This window comes from Melospiza georgiana, chromosome 3 (genome assembly GCF_028018845.1).
Source record: "Melospiza georgiana isolate bMelGeo1 chromosome 3, bMelGeo1.pri, whole genome shotgun sequence".
Classification (NCBI taxonomy): domain Eukaryota; kingdom Metazoa; phylum Chordata; class Aves; order Passeriformes; family Passerellidae; genus Melospiza; species Melospiza georgiana.
Window position 1 is genome coordinate 84,664,933 of NC_080432.1, and position 15,967 is coordinate 84,680,899.

At 42.0% G+C, this 15,967-nt stretch overlaps 1 protein-coding gene across 3 annotated transcripts in view; it reads right to left on the bottom strand.

Annotated features, from left to right (window-relative positions):
* The window catches only part of KLHL29 (kelch like family member 29), a 395,034-nt gene extending 379,408 nt beyond the window's left edge, over window positions 1–15,626 (bottom strand). For 2 of the 3 annotated variants that reach the window (XM_058019807.1, XM_058019805.1), the window contains exon 1: window positions 15,523–15,626. The gene's annotated coding sequence lies outside the window, so the exon portion shown is untranslated. Of the gene's footprint in view, window positions 1–14,527; window positions 14,590–15,522 lie in introns of those variants that run through there. The other variant, XM_058019806.1, reaches the window with a different exon arrangement.
* Between the last annotated feature and the right edge of the window lie 341 nt (window positions 15,627–15,967).

Sequence of the window (15,967 nt, forward strand, 5' to 3'; positions counted from 1 at the left end):
TTCAGTGTGTTAGCTTGAGAAATAATGCAGTTTTGAAGTGCCACTATCAAATTATCAGTATTGCTTCCTTACTCTGTGCTAGGCACCCAAATCCATGGGAAATACTGGAGACTCAGAGAATGCTCAGAGGACCATAACAACAGTATTATGGATGTGGAGAAGCTTATTTGAAGGCAGACTGAAGACTGGATAGCAGACTTCAGGGATGAAATAAAAATGTAAAATCATCACTAGCAGAGAGAAATCATAACTTCAGTTTCTCTCTTCTTGGTTACATAATAAAGGGAAATTCAATAAAAGCTACAAGTTACAGAAGAGATAAAAATAAGATCATCTCAAAAATGTCTAACCCGACTACGGAGCTTGAAGCCAGAAGTTGTCAAGGCCAAAAAAAGCAAGAATTGCCCCAAAGCAGACACATATGACTAAGAACATCAATAGATTAAAGAGTATAGGATAAAACAAATCTTGGTACAAGGTATTAAACTTCTGGGATAACCCCTGAAAGGTATTGTGAGACAAAGATAATTACAACAGCCCAAATCAAAATATCATTTCTCCTTTTATAAATGGTTCCCCTTGGGAACTTCTGGGAGTAGGTATTTCATTAAATGGACCTAAAGTCTGGCAGCTCCATGGTCAGTCTGTTTTTAAGCTTCATCTGGACACAACACATTAAGACCTTTAAAAGCACTGAATATCTTTTTCCAAAAAACCACTAAGTTAAATATCTTTTTAAAAGAGGAGTATCACAAACTTAAATTCAGACAAAAAAATATCATATTTCCCATCTTTCTGAGGTCACAACTGGACCAATAAGATCCATGTGATAAACAAGTTCATTCCTAGTGTATATCAATTAACCGCCTTACCTGCTCAAGAAAATATAAAAACTGTATTATTAAAAATTATGTCCTCAAAACATATCCATTTCTCCAGAAGCAGAACTTACTTGCTGTTTCCTAAAATAACAGTTTATTTTAGCAGTCTAAAACCCTGCCAAATACCGATAATACTTATAATAACAAACAATACATGCAATCACCACCATATAAAGTTAGTTACTTTCAGTGCAGAAGCTATAAATCAACCCATATAAAAAATTCTTGGGTTGAGTTCTTTTGGTTGGGTTTGTTGTTTTGGTTGGTTGTTTTTTTCCTTTTTGTTGATTTATTGGTTCTTACATTGTTTTGAGGGTTTTCTGATCAGCTACACCAAATATCCATCCACACAACTAGTTTTCCATTTGCAAAAGAAGATCAAAAAAAGTTCAGATTAGACACTAGGAAGAGGTTCTTCACTGAGAGGGTGGTTGAGCACTAAAACAGGCTCCCCCAAGGGAAGCTGTCACACCACTGACTGGAGTCCAAGCAGCTCACCTTCTGCACCATCAGCAGGCTCTCCTCCCAAAAGAGAGTGCTGGTCAGACAAAACATTGGAAACAGCTAGTTTGGTAATTAAAAACACATGGATTTTCTCCCATCCTGTTCAAAGCTGAATGTCCTGAAAGTTTTATGCCCTCACAATGCTGCCAATTCCTTAGTTTATTTGCTGCCTCAAAGCGCAAGTACAATAACAAAAACAGTGAACTTGGTTTTTTGCTTGCCTTATTTTGGAGTTCACAAAATGCAAAAACAGTCTTTTGCTGCTCAGAAACAGATTTCAAGCAAGGCAGTCACCTGGCTCCAAGGCAAGCATCTCCTCCCCCTCCTCTTCCAGAAGTGCCTTAAATCAGTGTTTGACATCAGACTGAGAAAAGCAGCAAAGTAAGCAAAAGGTGACAAGTCGTTCTTTTTAATATAAAAGGCTTCTGCTGAGGCACATTAAAATACTAATTCAAATGCAGAATAATCAGCATCTTTATAAGATTTCAGTCTGGTATTGGCTAAATCTGTCAAAAAAACACTACTGGCTATGTAGTCCTACGAACAGAACAAATAACTCAAGAACTTTGCCACAGACATGCATGCCTCAATGAAAATATGTTGAGGTTACATATGCCTTTGAACATACCCTGGTAGGCAAAGGAATTGTTTCTGATACAATAACAATAGTGCTAACAAGTCAGCACCAAGATACAAACAGCAGTCAGGTCAAATCCTTAAGTCACTCTGCAGGAAACCTAGATATGAGCTTGTTTTGGCTCAGAGTTACACTGAGACCTCACATGGTCCTTCCTAATGAAATGAGAAGAAGCAGTAGCATCTACTCCCAACATAACAGCAGGGAAACCAGATTGCAAGGTTCTTTTGCTAATATGAGTTGCTATCATGTTGTGGGAGCTCTGCACTGTTGCAATAATTACAGATTTAACAGGCTTTTTCATCTTTCCTACCTTCAGATTCTCTCTCCTTCACAACAGCTTAGTGCTGCCATCTACTTTTTTTTTTTCATCCAAACAGATTTGGGGTTTTTTATGCTAGCAAAGTTCTTAGCAGAGTAACTCACCCACTACAACAACACTCCCTCACTTAAGTCTTAACAGTTGGGTCCCCACGTTTATATGTGGTCCAGCTCATCACCACAGGCAAAATTAAAACCCAAGGAAACAAAATACAGATTGACATCCAAAGTCCTTTTAACACTAATTTACACTCAAGCCCTCAAATAGTAATAAAACCCCACAACTCTCTCAAGTCTTAACCACAAGATATCTTTTACAATCCTTGGAGATATTAAACTACTAAATTCAGTGATGACAAGGTGGCAAAGACATAGGTCTTTATCAAATCATCTGGACAGTTCTAGAAAGCAAATTTATCTAGCTAAAAATGTTATTCAAAGTTTTAGTCCTAGAGAATTAATAAAATTCTTTTATAGGTCATTTATTTGCACAGACACTAACTGCTGGAAAAAAAAATATTTCCAGGCTGAAGGATATATCATCTGAAAAAAGAGGCTGAAAAACATTGAGGTAGTTTAGTAGGAGACTGCCTGCTGCTGATGAAGCACAGCTAGTCTTGATTAATCCTTCACCTCACTTTTTCATTGCAATCATCTTAAGGTCTGAGCAAATGTTTCCACACATCCCCGCAGACACCGTTTGGTTGAGGGTCTTCACCCCATTTTGCATAGCAGAGTGTTCACACCAGAGCCCCATGAAACCCTTGGGATCAGGGGGAGCCAGAGCACTCTGTGCCTCCTCACTAGCAGCACACACAACCAGTGCATCCATCCCTACTGCAGGCACTGCCCAGAGGCTGTGCTCCAAAGAACTAGGCTCCTGCCTTGCATCTGGGCCTCCTTCACCCCAAACAAGATCACTGTGCATAAGGGCCACATTCTCAAAGATCACAAAGTCTCCAAATCTGCAATCAAATCATTCAGAGCACATCCCACACAGACACAGAGAATGTCCTGCAAAAGAGAAAGGCTTTTACCACTGCTCTGTCTGCATGTCCCTGAACAGCACATGCAGGCTGTTCAGAGCCCTGCCTGGGTTTGCAGCTTGGTCTCAGATGACCCCATGCCTCTGCTGAGACTGCAAGCAAGTCACAGGGGCTCTGCTGGAAAGGATCTATTTATCCATAGGGAATCGAAGGGAATTAATCACATTTTATGTGCTGTATCAGGCCCACGAAGGTCGCACATTTGAACTAGGGCAGCCCAACCTTCAGCACAGATGTCAGCTTCATGAGGAAACACTCTGAAAACTGGCCAGAAAAGGTATTTTCAGGAGCAGATTTCTTTTTTTCCCTTCCTACAGAGCTTTATTTCATAATGGAAAACAGATGAGTAAAAAAGCAAAAACCAAAATCAAAACACAGTTTTTAGAATAAAAATTCATTTCCTAGCTGTCATCCTTGTATTTTGCATATCATGCCTTAGCATTAACTGCTGCCAAACACAAGATGTCAGGTCCATCTGGCAGATGTACACTTCCCCAGCTGCCAAGTGCTTCCTTTAGATCCAGGGGCTTTGCTATGAACTATATTCACAAATTCCAGCCTCCTAAATGAGTAGGGCTCCTGAACAGCAGCCTCTGCTTCTGAGTGCCCTGGAGAGGGGGAGCAAGGCTACGCTGCAATCATCCAGAGCATCTGCTGCACTTGTGTGGAAGGGAGGGCAGAGTCCTGGTAACCAATGGCTGTGGGAGAGCTTTAAGGAATTCCTTTCTCCCCCAGATTATCCCTAAGTAAAATTAGAAAGTATTTAGAAAGCAGAGGGGAAACCCAACCATTCAAGCCTACATCATTACTTATTTACATATAAATACAGCCAGGAAATAAGCATATGTATTTATATATAAACAAAAAAGCTATCTGTACAATGTTTCATACATTGCTTTCCCGTCCAATATTTACTACTTTATTCATGACTTCAGGAAAAAAACTTTTTCCCCAAGAAACTGGTGATAAAATGCCCTCTGGTGGGCGTGACTGTGGACCTCTACATCAACAACCACCTCCGAAATACTTTGGAGCCTTCAATATATTCCTGGGATTACTATTTTTAATGGAGTGAGACAAAGCACATACTTGCCTTCCAGAAGAAACAGATACAGCCCTGACTAACAAGCCTGTCTTACTGCTCACTAGCTCTGGATTAGAATAATCTCAAAATTTTTTTTAAATCCTGTTAAAATAGAAATCATAACATTTTGCAACATTTCATTTTACCTCTCTAGGATATATTTTCATCTTAAAAAATAAGTAATTAAGAGAAAGAGAAAACTTCTCCTTTGCCTCAGCATAACAGAATCTTTGTCGACTGAACTGGAGAAAGGAGGGGTGGAAAAGAACAGCATTTTCAGAGTTTATGAATCATTTTTGTGCTGTTAAAGCACCAGGCACAACCAGGGAGGCAGCTCTAACTGTACAGGCAAAAAAATAACAGCCCTTGTTCCAGAAGAGCTTATTGCCTCAACAGAAAAATCAAAGATTGAAAAAAAAACCCCTCAAATATAAACTGAAGTTAACATTATGTGCTTTATCCTTCAGATGCTCAATAATTGTGGGTGGTGCTTTCATTAATCTGAAACAAGATAAATCTAAAAAAAGAGAGCTGAAGGTTTAAGAGGCAGTGACAGAGGAGATAATGCAGCAACTTGGGAGCAGAGTGCATGTACAGCTACTCTGAGAATATTTATATAGATTTATGTAAAGCAGACTGCTTTGGCAAACCAGCCACACTGGAAGAGGAGAGAGCTACCAAGCAGATGGGACTGCACAAGCCTGACCCTAAAGCAGCCAAAAAAAGCTGCAGTTACACACAGAACTCAAGATGACCCCACATAGTTTCTAGGGATACTTTTTCTGCGTGTGTGTGCAACAGCAAAGCTTCAGAGTGGCAGCTAAATAAAAAGCCAGTCAAGAACACTGAGGTCACATGAAGGAAAATGGAAGAACTCCGCTGCTTTCCAGATTTCCCTGGAAGGTCTTTGTGATTCCATTTCATACAGAATATGGCACTTTCTTGGTTCCTCAGGATGGTTAGGTATTTGTTTCCAGATTCCACAGTACAATTTGCAGTTAACTGTTGCTTTATGGCAAAAATGCTTGCAACTTTCCTCCATACATAGAATGTAAAGCATTTCTGTCTTTTTATAGATGTTTCTGGGCAACAAAACTTTGCTCACAAAGTTGCTCTGGGGTTTAAAGAAATTGTATGATTTAACATTCATGCCCTCAGAAAAAAAACCCCAAAAAACTATCAAAACCTCACTCATTTATTTGACACGTGCCTTTATCCAAGTCCTGCATCCCTGCTCTGTACAGAGCTCCTTCCCTCTCTGGTGGCAGACAGGCCAGATACCAATACTTAGAACCTGCTCCAGGCCTGGCGAAAATCAGAAACTTTTCGTGTAAAATTCTTCTTGGCCAACAGCCCACACAGAGATTCAGAGTTACATTTACCATTTTTTCCTGAAGACAGAGTTTCGCAGAGCAATGCTGTCACTTGGTGTTCTCCTGTATGAGCTGTCAGATAATCATTCTTGTAAGCATCTCTAAACATTATGGTGACTGCAAGTTACAGTGAAACATATTCGTTTCATTAGACAGAGCAAGCCAAGATTAAACGGTCTATTTGTGCATGTAATAGTTATGCACACGACACCCAGGCATTAATCCTAAATTTTTGCCTGAAATTAAAAGTAATATTAGCTAGGTAAAATGAGCACTGACATTTCTTGGATCCTATCCTGGTGGTTAATCTTGAGGTTTTATAATCTTTCAATTTTCTAATCAAGATGGCCCAAGGCTGAACAGTTCTGACTGTTGTTAAATTTGCAATCTCTTTTACATAAAAATAAGGGTTTCATGCTTTGTTTGATAGAGTAAAACTATCCACTTAAGCCATCCCTTAAGTGGCTATAGTCAAATTCAAGAGATGACTGGTCTACTGAAAGCCATGAACTGATAGATTCTAATTTCACAGGATAATATTCTGACAGGAAAAGACTTCTACTAAGTCATGTGTGATGCCATTTAGTAAATATCTTGAGGATGTCTGAGCCTGTTCACGTTTTCCTAAAGTTGAATAACTGCCTGATAAACAGCGCAGCCTAAAAATGGGAAGGCAATGGTTAACGATGACTTCCAGCAGGAGACTAATCAGACCCCTGGCCTCCCCAGATGAGTGCCTGATGATGCCCTGGTTAACCATCACCTCCAGCAGGAGATGCCTGGGCTCAAGCTGCACCTGCACTTCCATCATAAATTAGTGTTTAAGCCTCTCAACCTGACCCAACTGGGTGCCATTCTTGATCTCCAGCCCACGCTCCCTCAACTCTGCCATCAGAGCACTGCAGCTGTATGCAGTTCTTTGAATAAAGATGCCAGCATGGCACAAAGGTTGGGCTTTTTGTTTTACTTGTATTATTCTTGAAATACAATACTTCAGTAACTTAGCTGCTGCAACAACAATATTTGTCTAAGAATAGTTTTTAGAAGGCTTGAAGGATGCTGCTGTGAACTGTTCAAGTGTGATATTGAAACAGTGAATTTAAGGAAAACTTGCTTCAATTTCTTTTTTAGCAAGAACATACCCTATACACACACAAATAGGCTTTCAAAATTTCTCTCTGAGACAGGAAAACCAAACCAAAATAAAGAGTATTAGGGCAATCATAATTCTCCCTTCATCTCTGGCTGCAGCTCTGTATCCAAGTACCACTTCAATCTCACCTGTTAGGGACTTCAGGCAAGCCTTATTATTTTCTTAACTCCTACACCATTTCTAGGCTTTTTTTGCCTTCTCCAAGTAACTCAATTTCTCATTACCTTTTAGTTCTCAGAGAGATGAGGCTGTAATGTTGCAAAACTCAAACTATCCAGAAGTTTAATCATAAAACTATAAACTTTTCTTTCAAAAAGGAAAAAACATACTAGGAAGGAAGCTTTATTTCAAAGACTCAATAAATTTAAAGAATTTATCTAATGTTTTCAGGATACCAAATGTAACATTATTTGACTGCATGGATCTAGGCCAAGGACAAATTTGGCCCATTTTATATAATACAGAACTGAGGGGAAAGAAGAAAGGGTACTGAAGCAGCTGGACCATACACATCAGAAACTAGCAAATATTTCCTTCCCCCTCTCTTCCATTTGCTGTCATCTACTGAGATTTGCAGACTTTTTCTTCGACCTCAAGACCTTCACAGTTGAATTTCACAAGTGATTTGTTCCTCAGGGTAGAGAAGCACGATGCAACATCAGATACATACTGGAATATGTCAGCTCCACAGGTGTTAACTAGATCGGGATTTGGTCCACAGTTCAGCAGCTCCTGTGACAATTCACACATCAAGATCAACTGAGAGGTTCCCCAGGAGGTCCCACGCAGCCACAGCCCACACTCTTATGTGCTACAGGCAGCTTTTAATCACATCTCATTACATTTGTTTGCAGTCTTAAGGCTCAGACCTCGGAAAGCAAGTGGGAGGTTTTTACTTTCAGTCTCATACAAAGACCGTAAGGCATAAAATGTTGGCACAGGCAGCCAAAACCTCATGAATTCTGAATTTGAGAATGGGCATTCAATCCAGCCTGCAGAAAATCTAGACTAGCATCAATGTAGAAGAGATAAGAGTTAACTCACCAAAGATCAAACCCAACTTTCATTTACGCCTATGCAACATTGATTTCTGTTAACTACATGTGTGTAACCGGGGGCAACATTTGATCTGAAGCCTAGTACCTTGATGCCCAGCTATTGTAAAACAGAAGCAAAAAGGTAACTACAAACATTTGACTGATGTTGCCTGCAAGCAGGGCATTGCAGACAGCTCTACTAGCAATTCATATTGACAAAATTAAGATGGGGCATGGCAAACCCCACTACTAGCAGTAATTGCACAAATATTTGGAGTGTTCTTAAAAAAAAAAAAAAAAAGGAGAATATGACACTGGGGAAAGGCAACACAAAGCCACAGACCAAGAAATAAGCTACTACATGCAAATACATGCAAGCTTCTCCCAAGTTAATTCTCCTCTTAATGGAATATTGATTGGTATGCTCAATGTTTAGAAATGTGAAACAGTGTGGGGGTGAGAAAGAAGGGAAGACAGAGCAGTGACTTTTGTTTAAATGATACATACTTTCCTCATATGATCAGCCAAAAATAGCATAATAAAGAGGGCAGTGCAGTATGTTTAACATTTTGCCTTGCATTTTATTAGCAAGTCTGTCAGAGATGACCTGGGAGTGTTAGTCACACAATTTTTGTGCCCTTCTACAGGAAGAAGGCACAGCATTTTTCATAACCTCTCATCACACAATATCCTCAGTGTTTCTGGTATTTCTCTTCTCTGAGTAGGATGGATTGCAAAGTGTCTGTGGTAGTAGAGAGGCTTTTCAGATGTAATCTATTGAGCTGTTTGCACAACTGGGGAGAAACCCACTGTCTGGGGGGGAAAGCAGGGCAGTCCACTGTCATGAGGAACATCTGGCTAAGCTTCGCTGCATCTACTCCTATCCACAATTGAGAAGAGAGGATGAGAAAGAAACAAGACGCATCTTTGAAGTAGATATTTATATGATCCAGTTTTTAAATAAAACCCTTAAAATATAACCAGTATTTCATAATCAAGAAGTCACTTACTCCAACCTTCCAGAAATTTCTCCCTACTCCAGTAAATTTTACTGCCAGTAAAATTTTAGGAAAAGTGTTTCTTCTGTTATTTTCCTTCTTTCATTCATGGAGTCTTCAAAGATATCCCTTATAACCTCCAACTAGTCTTTTTAAAAAGCCACTCAATAAAAGGGCAAAAGTAAAGAGCCTCAACCAGAAGAACCAACCTCCAGTGTCACCAGAGTTCCTGGCCCTCACAATCCAAGCAAAAACTTCATGCCAAAGAGCTCTACTGAGCCACCCCATATTAAGGATGCACTTAAGAATATAGGCACTGCCAAGGAGCCATTTTATTGTGTATAGGTCAATAGAGCTGAAATAGTTTATACATTTCACATACACGTGTATTTTTGTGCTCTACTGCTTGTATTAGAACATAAGAAACTTCATACAGAATTAGCAGCTTCTCTGCCACTGCTCTTCCAAACTTTAAGAAGAGTTAATGAATAAGCTTAAAAAGATATTGCTTAACTTCATTCTGCAACATTTCATATAGTTTCAAAAGTATTTTCCAGACATTTATATACCCAACAACATTTTGTAACATGAAGTGTTCCAATTTGGCATTGTTCCACCCTTGGCAGGCAAGAGACAATAAAAAAATCAAGAGAAAGTGAAAAATGAAGTTTGTGAAGTATACAATATGTTAGGAATCATTTAATGAATTCAGGTGTTCAACAAGCTACAAATCAACCGAACTCTGCAATACATATAGATTTCAAAGCACAGGTAAACACAGCTGCATCCACTTCAAAGCTATTCCATGTCATGTGATTACTGTAATGAACTTCCTGAACTCTTTCACCTCTCCTTTTGATCTGGGGTTTACCTGTGGCTGGAAAAACTAACTGCATTTAAATTCTTCTCCCTCTAATTAAGGGAGAAAGCATGTTTAAGCCTCAGACTGAGAAAATAAACCTTCCTCTGAGTGGCTGTAGCATGCTGCAATCTGCAAATCCACCAGCATTGCTTTTGCAGACCAAAAACAAAATCCTACAACAAGGTCTGACAAAGCAGATCTTAGGGCAGAATTATCCGATTTAAATATTAATTACTCATCAGCATGGACTTTAGGAAGTATCTGAAGCAAAAGGGCTTAAAACACACCTTAAACCCAGGATTTTTGAAGTCTGCCCTGTCATGCAGATCTTGGTTTTGGGGTGGAGGTTTTTGGGTTTGCCTGGGGGGGGGGGTTTAAAATAAAAAACAGGAGTGGAGATTGATAATGAGTCTCTCTCCAAGATTCAAATATGAAGAGCCATATGAATAGAGTCCAGCTCAACAAATTAGCCTCTTCTGAATTTGAGTCCTACTACCAAACATGGTTATTGTCTCAGATACCGCCATATCAACTTGAAGGATTCTTCACAGTATCTCTCAACTACTCTGAGAGTCCAAGAAACACTCCTGCCACGGCATACTTAACAGCTTTTAGTTAACAGCAATGTTGCAGAGGAATTTTATCAGTGGCAGATTTTCTTGCAAACTACTGCACTGAACGAGTTCCATTGCACACCTTGAGATATAATCTGCTTCCCAATCAAGCTGTGTACTACCTGTACTTATGGAGAGCTCTAAAATTGGAGACCAACCCAGAAAAAACCAAACCTGAACAGAAATCCCAGCTCACCATTACCCATCACATAGCATATTGTAATGAATGGCAGGGAATTAAAAACACAAATCACAGAGCACTACAAAAGGAACACTGAGTTCATTTTAAAATAAGTCTTTGTCTATATTTCAGCAGACTCATTCACAGAATCAGTATTATTATTGCAAACCAGTACTATACCTGAAATTTAAGACCACCAAAAAAAGGCAGGCAGCACATAAAAATTAGACAAAATGGTCCCATGTTCCACATATCCTAATCCACAACATAAAATTATTTATGGAAGAGTGTGACTAGGAATTCGGTTACTGTCATTTATCAGATGGTCAAGACAGCACAGAGGTAACTGGCTGCATAACAACAGCACTGGGAAGGTTTCTGGGCACCGCTGGCACCAGCTCTGGTTTCACTGTACCAGGTACATGATGCATATTCACACCCTGGGACACACCGGTGATTTGCAAAAACCTGACGAAGGCGTTCCCATAAGAGATTTCTAATCTATTTCCTTTTAATGTCTTTATAGCTGAGGAGGAGTTCTTTGTACTTCTGGTAACAAAGGAAACACAGAAGTGACAGAAGCATGTCAAAGCTGTTTATATTTCATACAGCCTCACACTTGGATTTGCTGTTGGCAGTTTACTTCTTGGGACGAGCATCTTAAGCCTCCATGTAGGAGCTCCACCTTCCTGCAAGTAACTTTATGGAAGAGTTAACTGCACAGAGGGATGTTGAAATTCTCCACACTGAGTAAGCCAACATAAAACAAGAGAAATTATTTTAAGAATATGACAAAGGGTTAATGCAGTAATTCAGTTACCTGCAGGTATATTCAACAATATCTAATTTGTATGTTTATGGGCTTTAGGATATAGGTTTCACACTGTCTTCTGCCGAGAGGCGAGTACATTAAGAAAGTGATTAGATACACAAATCACAGAACCTAACGATACTATGCCATATTTAAAATTACTGAATCAGCAAACTGTGCAAAATAGAAGATCTGGAAGGAAAAACAAAAAAGCAGAAGGACCAAGTAAGTCACTAACCCATGCTGAGATTTTTAGCTAGCTGGAATCTCGACTGCGGCACAAAGAATTAGTGATGTGAAGACGACGCAGATTTCAGTGCTGCACTATAAAGTTGAGGCTCTGCAAGCAGAGCAGCTTTGGGATCAGGCCCTCACCTGCGTGGGCTCCCTGGGTCCATGGCCTACAGCAGCAAATCCAAGTCATACATGGAGTTTAGTGGACAAGTCATTACAAGAACTCAAGTAAGACCATGCTCAACCTAAAGAAGGGATGATAGAAAAACTCAACAAAAATAATAAAGAGAGACCAAAGCTTCAAAGTGCAGCAGAAAACTCCAAATGAGTTTTAAGATAAAAAAATATTGCACAATAGGGGTATGATGCAAGTTACAAGGGTTGAACAAGGTGGGGCAGCCAGGAATGCCTCTCTCCATTCACAGATCATGGGGTACTTTTCCCACCCTAATGCTGTGTGTGAGTTTTCACCACAGCACACAAAGACAAGAACAGAAGGAAAAAATTAATTATTTTGGCCCTTTATTTCTTTAATTTTTTTTTTCTGTGCTTCAGAAGAACTGGGTCCATCAGGTATCGGAACTAAATTAAAAGGTCAGGAAAACAAGTAGGCATGGACAAGACTGAATTGCAGATGAGCGCGGAGAAGGAGAGACACGCACTGGGATAGGCGCCAGCAACTGCAAACACTCACAGTCCGATCCTGGCGAGCTGAGCAGCTCCCAGGGACACCACGGAGCGCTACCTGGCACAGGAGGACGCGTGGGAGCAGAGCAGCATCGCCGGAGAGACTATCACACAAACCTGGGCATAATGAATTCTGCTCCCAAACAGGCACTGAAAGTGATAGCACCAGACACGGCGCTCAGTAAACCCAAAAATCACATCTAATTCCTAGATCCGTGCCTCCCTCTCCTTTCATTGAGAAGATTTCCAGTCAACATACACACCATACACTTTTTATTATTGTTTGAAGAAGAGCAGCAACGCCAGCAGCATGCTAATCTAGAAACCAAGACAAAACAGAGCTGGTTACTTTCTTCCCTCAAGATTTCTGCTTCAAAAAAACCAATGAACAAGGGTTTGTTCCTGCACACCACCACTTTTTGTTTCGTTTCAGCAAGACTTTGACAAAATCTAATTCGCTGTGCCATGTATTTAATATATTGGGTATCTGAAGTATGACCATCACTCAATAGAAACGTAATTAAAAAGTGACAAAACTAGATCCCCCCTCCCCAGCATGCAGATGAAAACCAGTAACCCTGCCTCTATTTGTAACCATGACAACTATAGAATATTTTATTTCCGTAATATAATTCACACTGAACATTTGCTCATAGGTTTTGTTGTTAAGGGAAAGGTTGACACACTGTGCACACATTTCATAAGCTACTGGAGACAACAAATGCAGGAAAGTCAGGCAGTTTGAGACCAAGAGCCCAGCTTGTATTTCAGAGTTCATTTAACACCCTTCATTGTATGCAAAATGAACACGAACAGAAATTCATCCAAATTAAGTGTTACAGGTCATTATTTGCAAGACAAATACTTGGTATGACAGGATGTTTTTCCACTTTTAAATAAATCACAGTGATACCCTCATTTTTTCAGAGTTAGTTATTCAAACACCAAATATTAATTTTCCATTAAAATACCTTAGGCATTATTAGGAAATAGCAACATGGATGTTATGGGGGAAAAAAACAGCTATGCAAAACAAGGAAATGAAAAGCACAGTTTACATATGCAGGCTAAGTCTCATTCTGGTAGGGTCACTAAATTATTTGCATAGCTCCAATATTTCATCCTAAACTGAAGTCAACTTCTAGAAATACACACAATAGGAACAGGTTATAAGAATAAACAAACAAAAAGCCACAATCCTGAACATTACTCAGAGAAGATTAAACAACCTCCCGAGCATAACTAAAGTTTGACGCAGATAAATGTCAGAGTAAAATACTGCTGTACTTGATTTTTCTCCACATGGGCAAAAAAAAATAAAACTATTAGCCGTTTAAGCTGGAATACAACAATAAGAGACACTCTGTTGCTTTGGTTTGGAGGCAAACAATAATAAAAAAAGAATAAAGCTTATGGAACACTACCCTTTTTCTCACACAGATCCTATCTTTCAAGGAGGATTTAAAGTTTCAGCAGATTGCTAATTATAAGAAACAATAACACTTATCTGCAGTCACCTTAAACCTACAGTAGTTTGGGTTTTTGGAAGTACCCCAAAAGAAGAACCTGGTAAATGTGTCTAAATCGGTGCAAGAGAGTCACACGTGCCTATACACACACACTGCTCAGTTATTTTCAAGATTACCAGGAAAAAGAAAGTTTCTCCATTTATCGGAAATATGCTCTATATAATCTTCCATTTAAACAATAATAAGCCTGCAGCAAACATGCACGGCTTTTTCCTTCATTGATGGAAAAGTGATTAAATCCCCCTTAATCTAGTTACCAGAATGCTGTGGTTTTTTCTATGCAGTTTTCATATACAGTAACAAAAGATAAGCAGCCAACTACATGACCAGGGCTCCATCATTTTTGGTTGTGGTGGGGAGATAAATCTGTCTCCAGCGTTCAAGGGAAATTTTCAGTTTAATAAATGAAACCAGGGGAGGAAAAATAAAATAATCTTGGAGACGATGAGCACACACTGTTTATGAAGTGTACGACAAACACCACCATCCATCTCCACAAGTCCCTTCCTCCAGACCTTCCTCCACCCTCCGGGGAGGCACAGAGACATGAACTCAAAATCCCGGGGATCACAGACCTGCATCCTCACACGACAAGGACAGCTCGCCACGTCCACTCAATGTCAAAACAGAAAGTAGCTTTTCCCTCCCAGCCTAAGCCAGACCTTCGGAAAACCGGCACCCAAGGGATGCACCTCTGTGCTCCGAACGGCACCAGGCAGCACTCGGGTGCGGAGATAAGTTACAGGAAAACAACCCTCAGAAAAAGAAAAAAAAAGAAATTAAAAGGAAAAAAAAAAAAAAAAAAAAAAGAGAGAGAAGAGAAGGAAAAAAATAAAAAAGCAAGCATCAGTGGAAAAGCACAGCAGCAGCAAAACAAACCTAACACCGGCGAGGACATGTCATCGGCATGGGAATCGTACAAAATGCATTAATATGTATATACACACAAATACATATATATATTTTGTAAACATTGTGCTGAAAAGTTCCTCGTATGTATCACGCGTGGGGATGTGGAGAAGCAGAAGGGGGATCGGGAATGCATGTCGGGCGCAGGGAGAGGACGGGGCTGGCCGAGGCGTTTGAGAAGCAGGCAGGGAGGGAAGCAGGCTGCCTGCGGGGAGCGCGCCGATCCGCGCCAGGCACTTCCGCGGCGGCTCCGGGAGCGGGCCCGGGGATGGGATGGAGGCTCCACCGGGACAGCCGCCCCCGGAGGGACGGGGGTCTGCGGGGACACCGCCGCCCCCGGGACCGGGGAGGGTGGGGGGGAGGAATTGCGCGGCCGCCGCCGCTCCCCGAGCGAGCGCCTGAAGTTGTGGGTGCGCGGCGGGGGCGGAAACCCCCACGCCAAGATGAAAAAAACCCGGAAGAAACCCCAAACCACCACAGCAACATTATGAGGGCCCGCTGGCCCCTGCACGGCACCCCCCAGGCAGCGGGAGGCACGCAGGAAGTTTTTAATGCGGGCAGCGAGCGCAGGCGCAGGGCAGCCCCAGCCCCGCGATGCCCGGCGCGGCGGGCGGGCGGCGGCGGGGGCTCGGCGGGCGCAGGGCACCGCCGCGCCGCTTACCTCCCTCCGCGGGGGCGCAGGCGGCCGCGTCCTCAGGCGGCGGGAGGATGCGCGGCGGCGGGAGGCGGCAGCGGCGGTTTGTGCATCGCAGCCTCCGCCGCTAACGCAGAGCCCCGCGCGGCTGCGGGCGCCGGGAGCCGCGCTGGAGGCCGGGCAGGGAGGCGCGGCGCGGCGGCGGAGGCTGCCGCGGAGCCGCGACCATGCTCCCGTCTGGCCGCCTTCCCCTCACCTACTGCCCGCTTTAGCCAGAGAGGGAGGTGGCCTGGGCGCCGGGGCGAGGGGCGGGCCGGGCCAATCACCGCGGCGGCGGGAGGCGGTGGAGCCCGGCCCGGCCCGCCCCGTCCGCCGCGCCGCCCCCGCGGGAGGGAGGGAGGCATGGAGGGAGGACGGAGCGAGCCCTGGCCTCGCCGCCGCCTCGTGGGGCCGCCCCGCCGCGCTCCCGCCG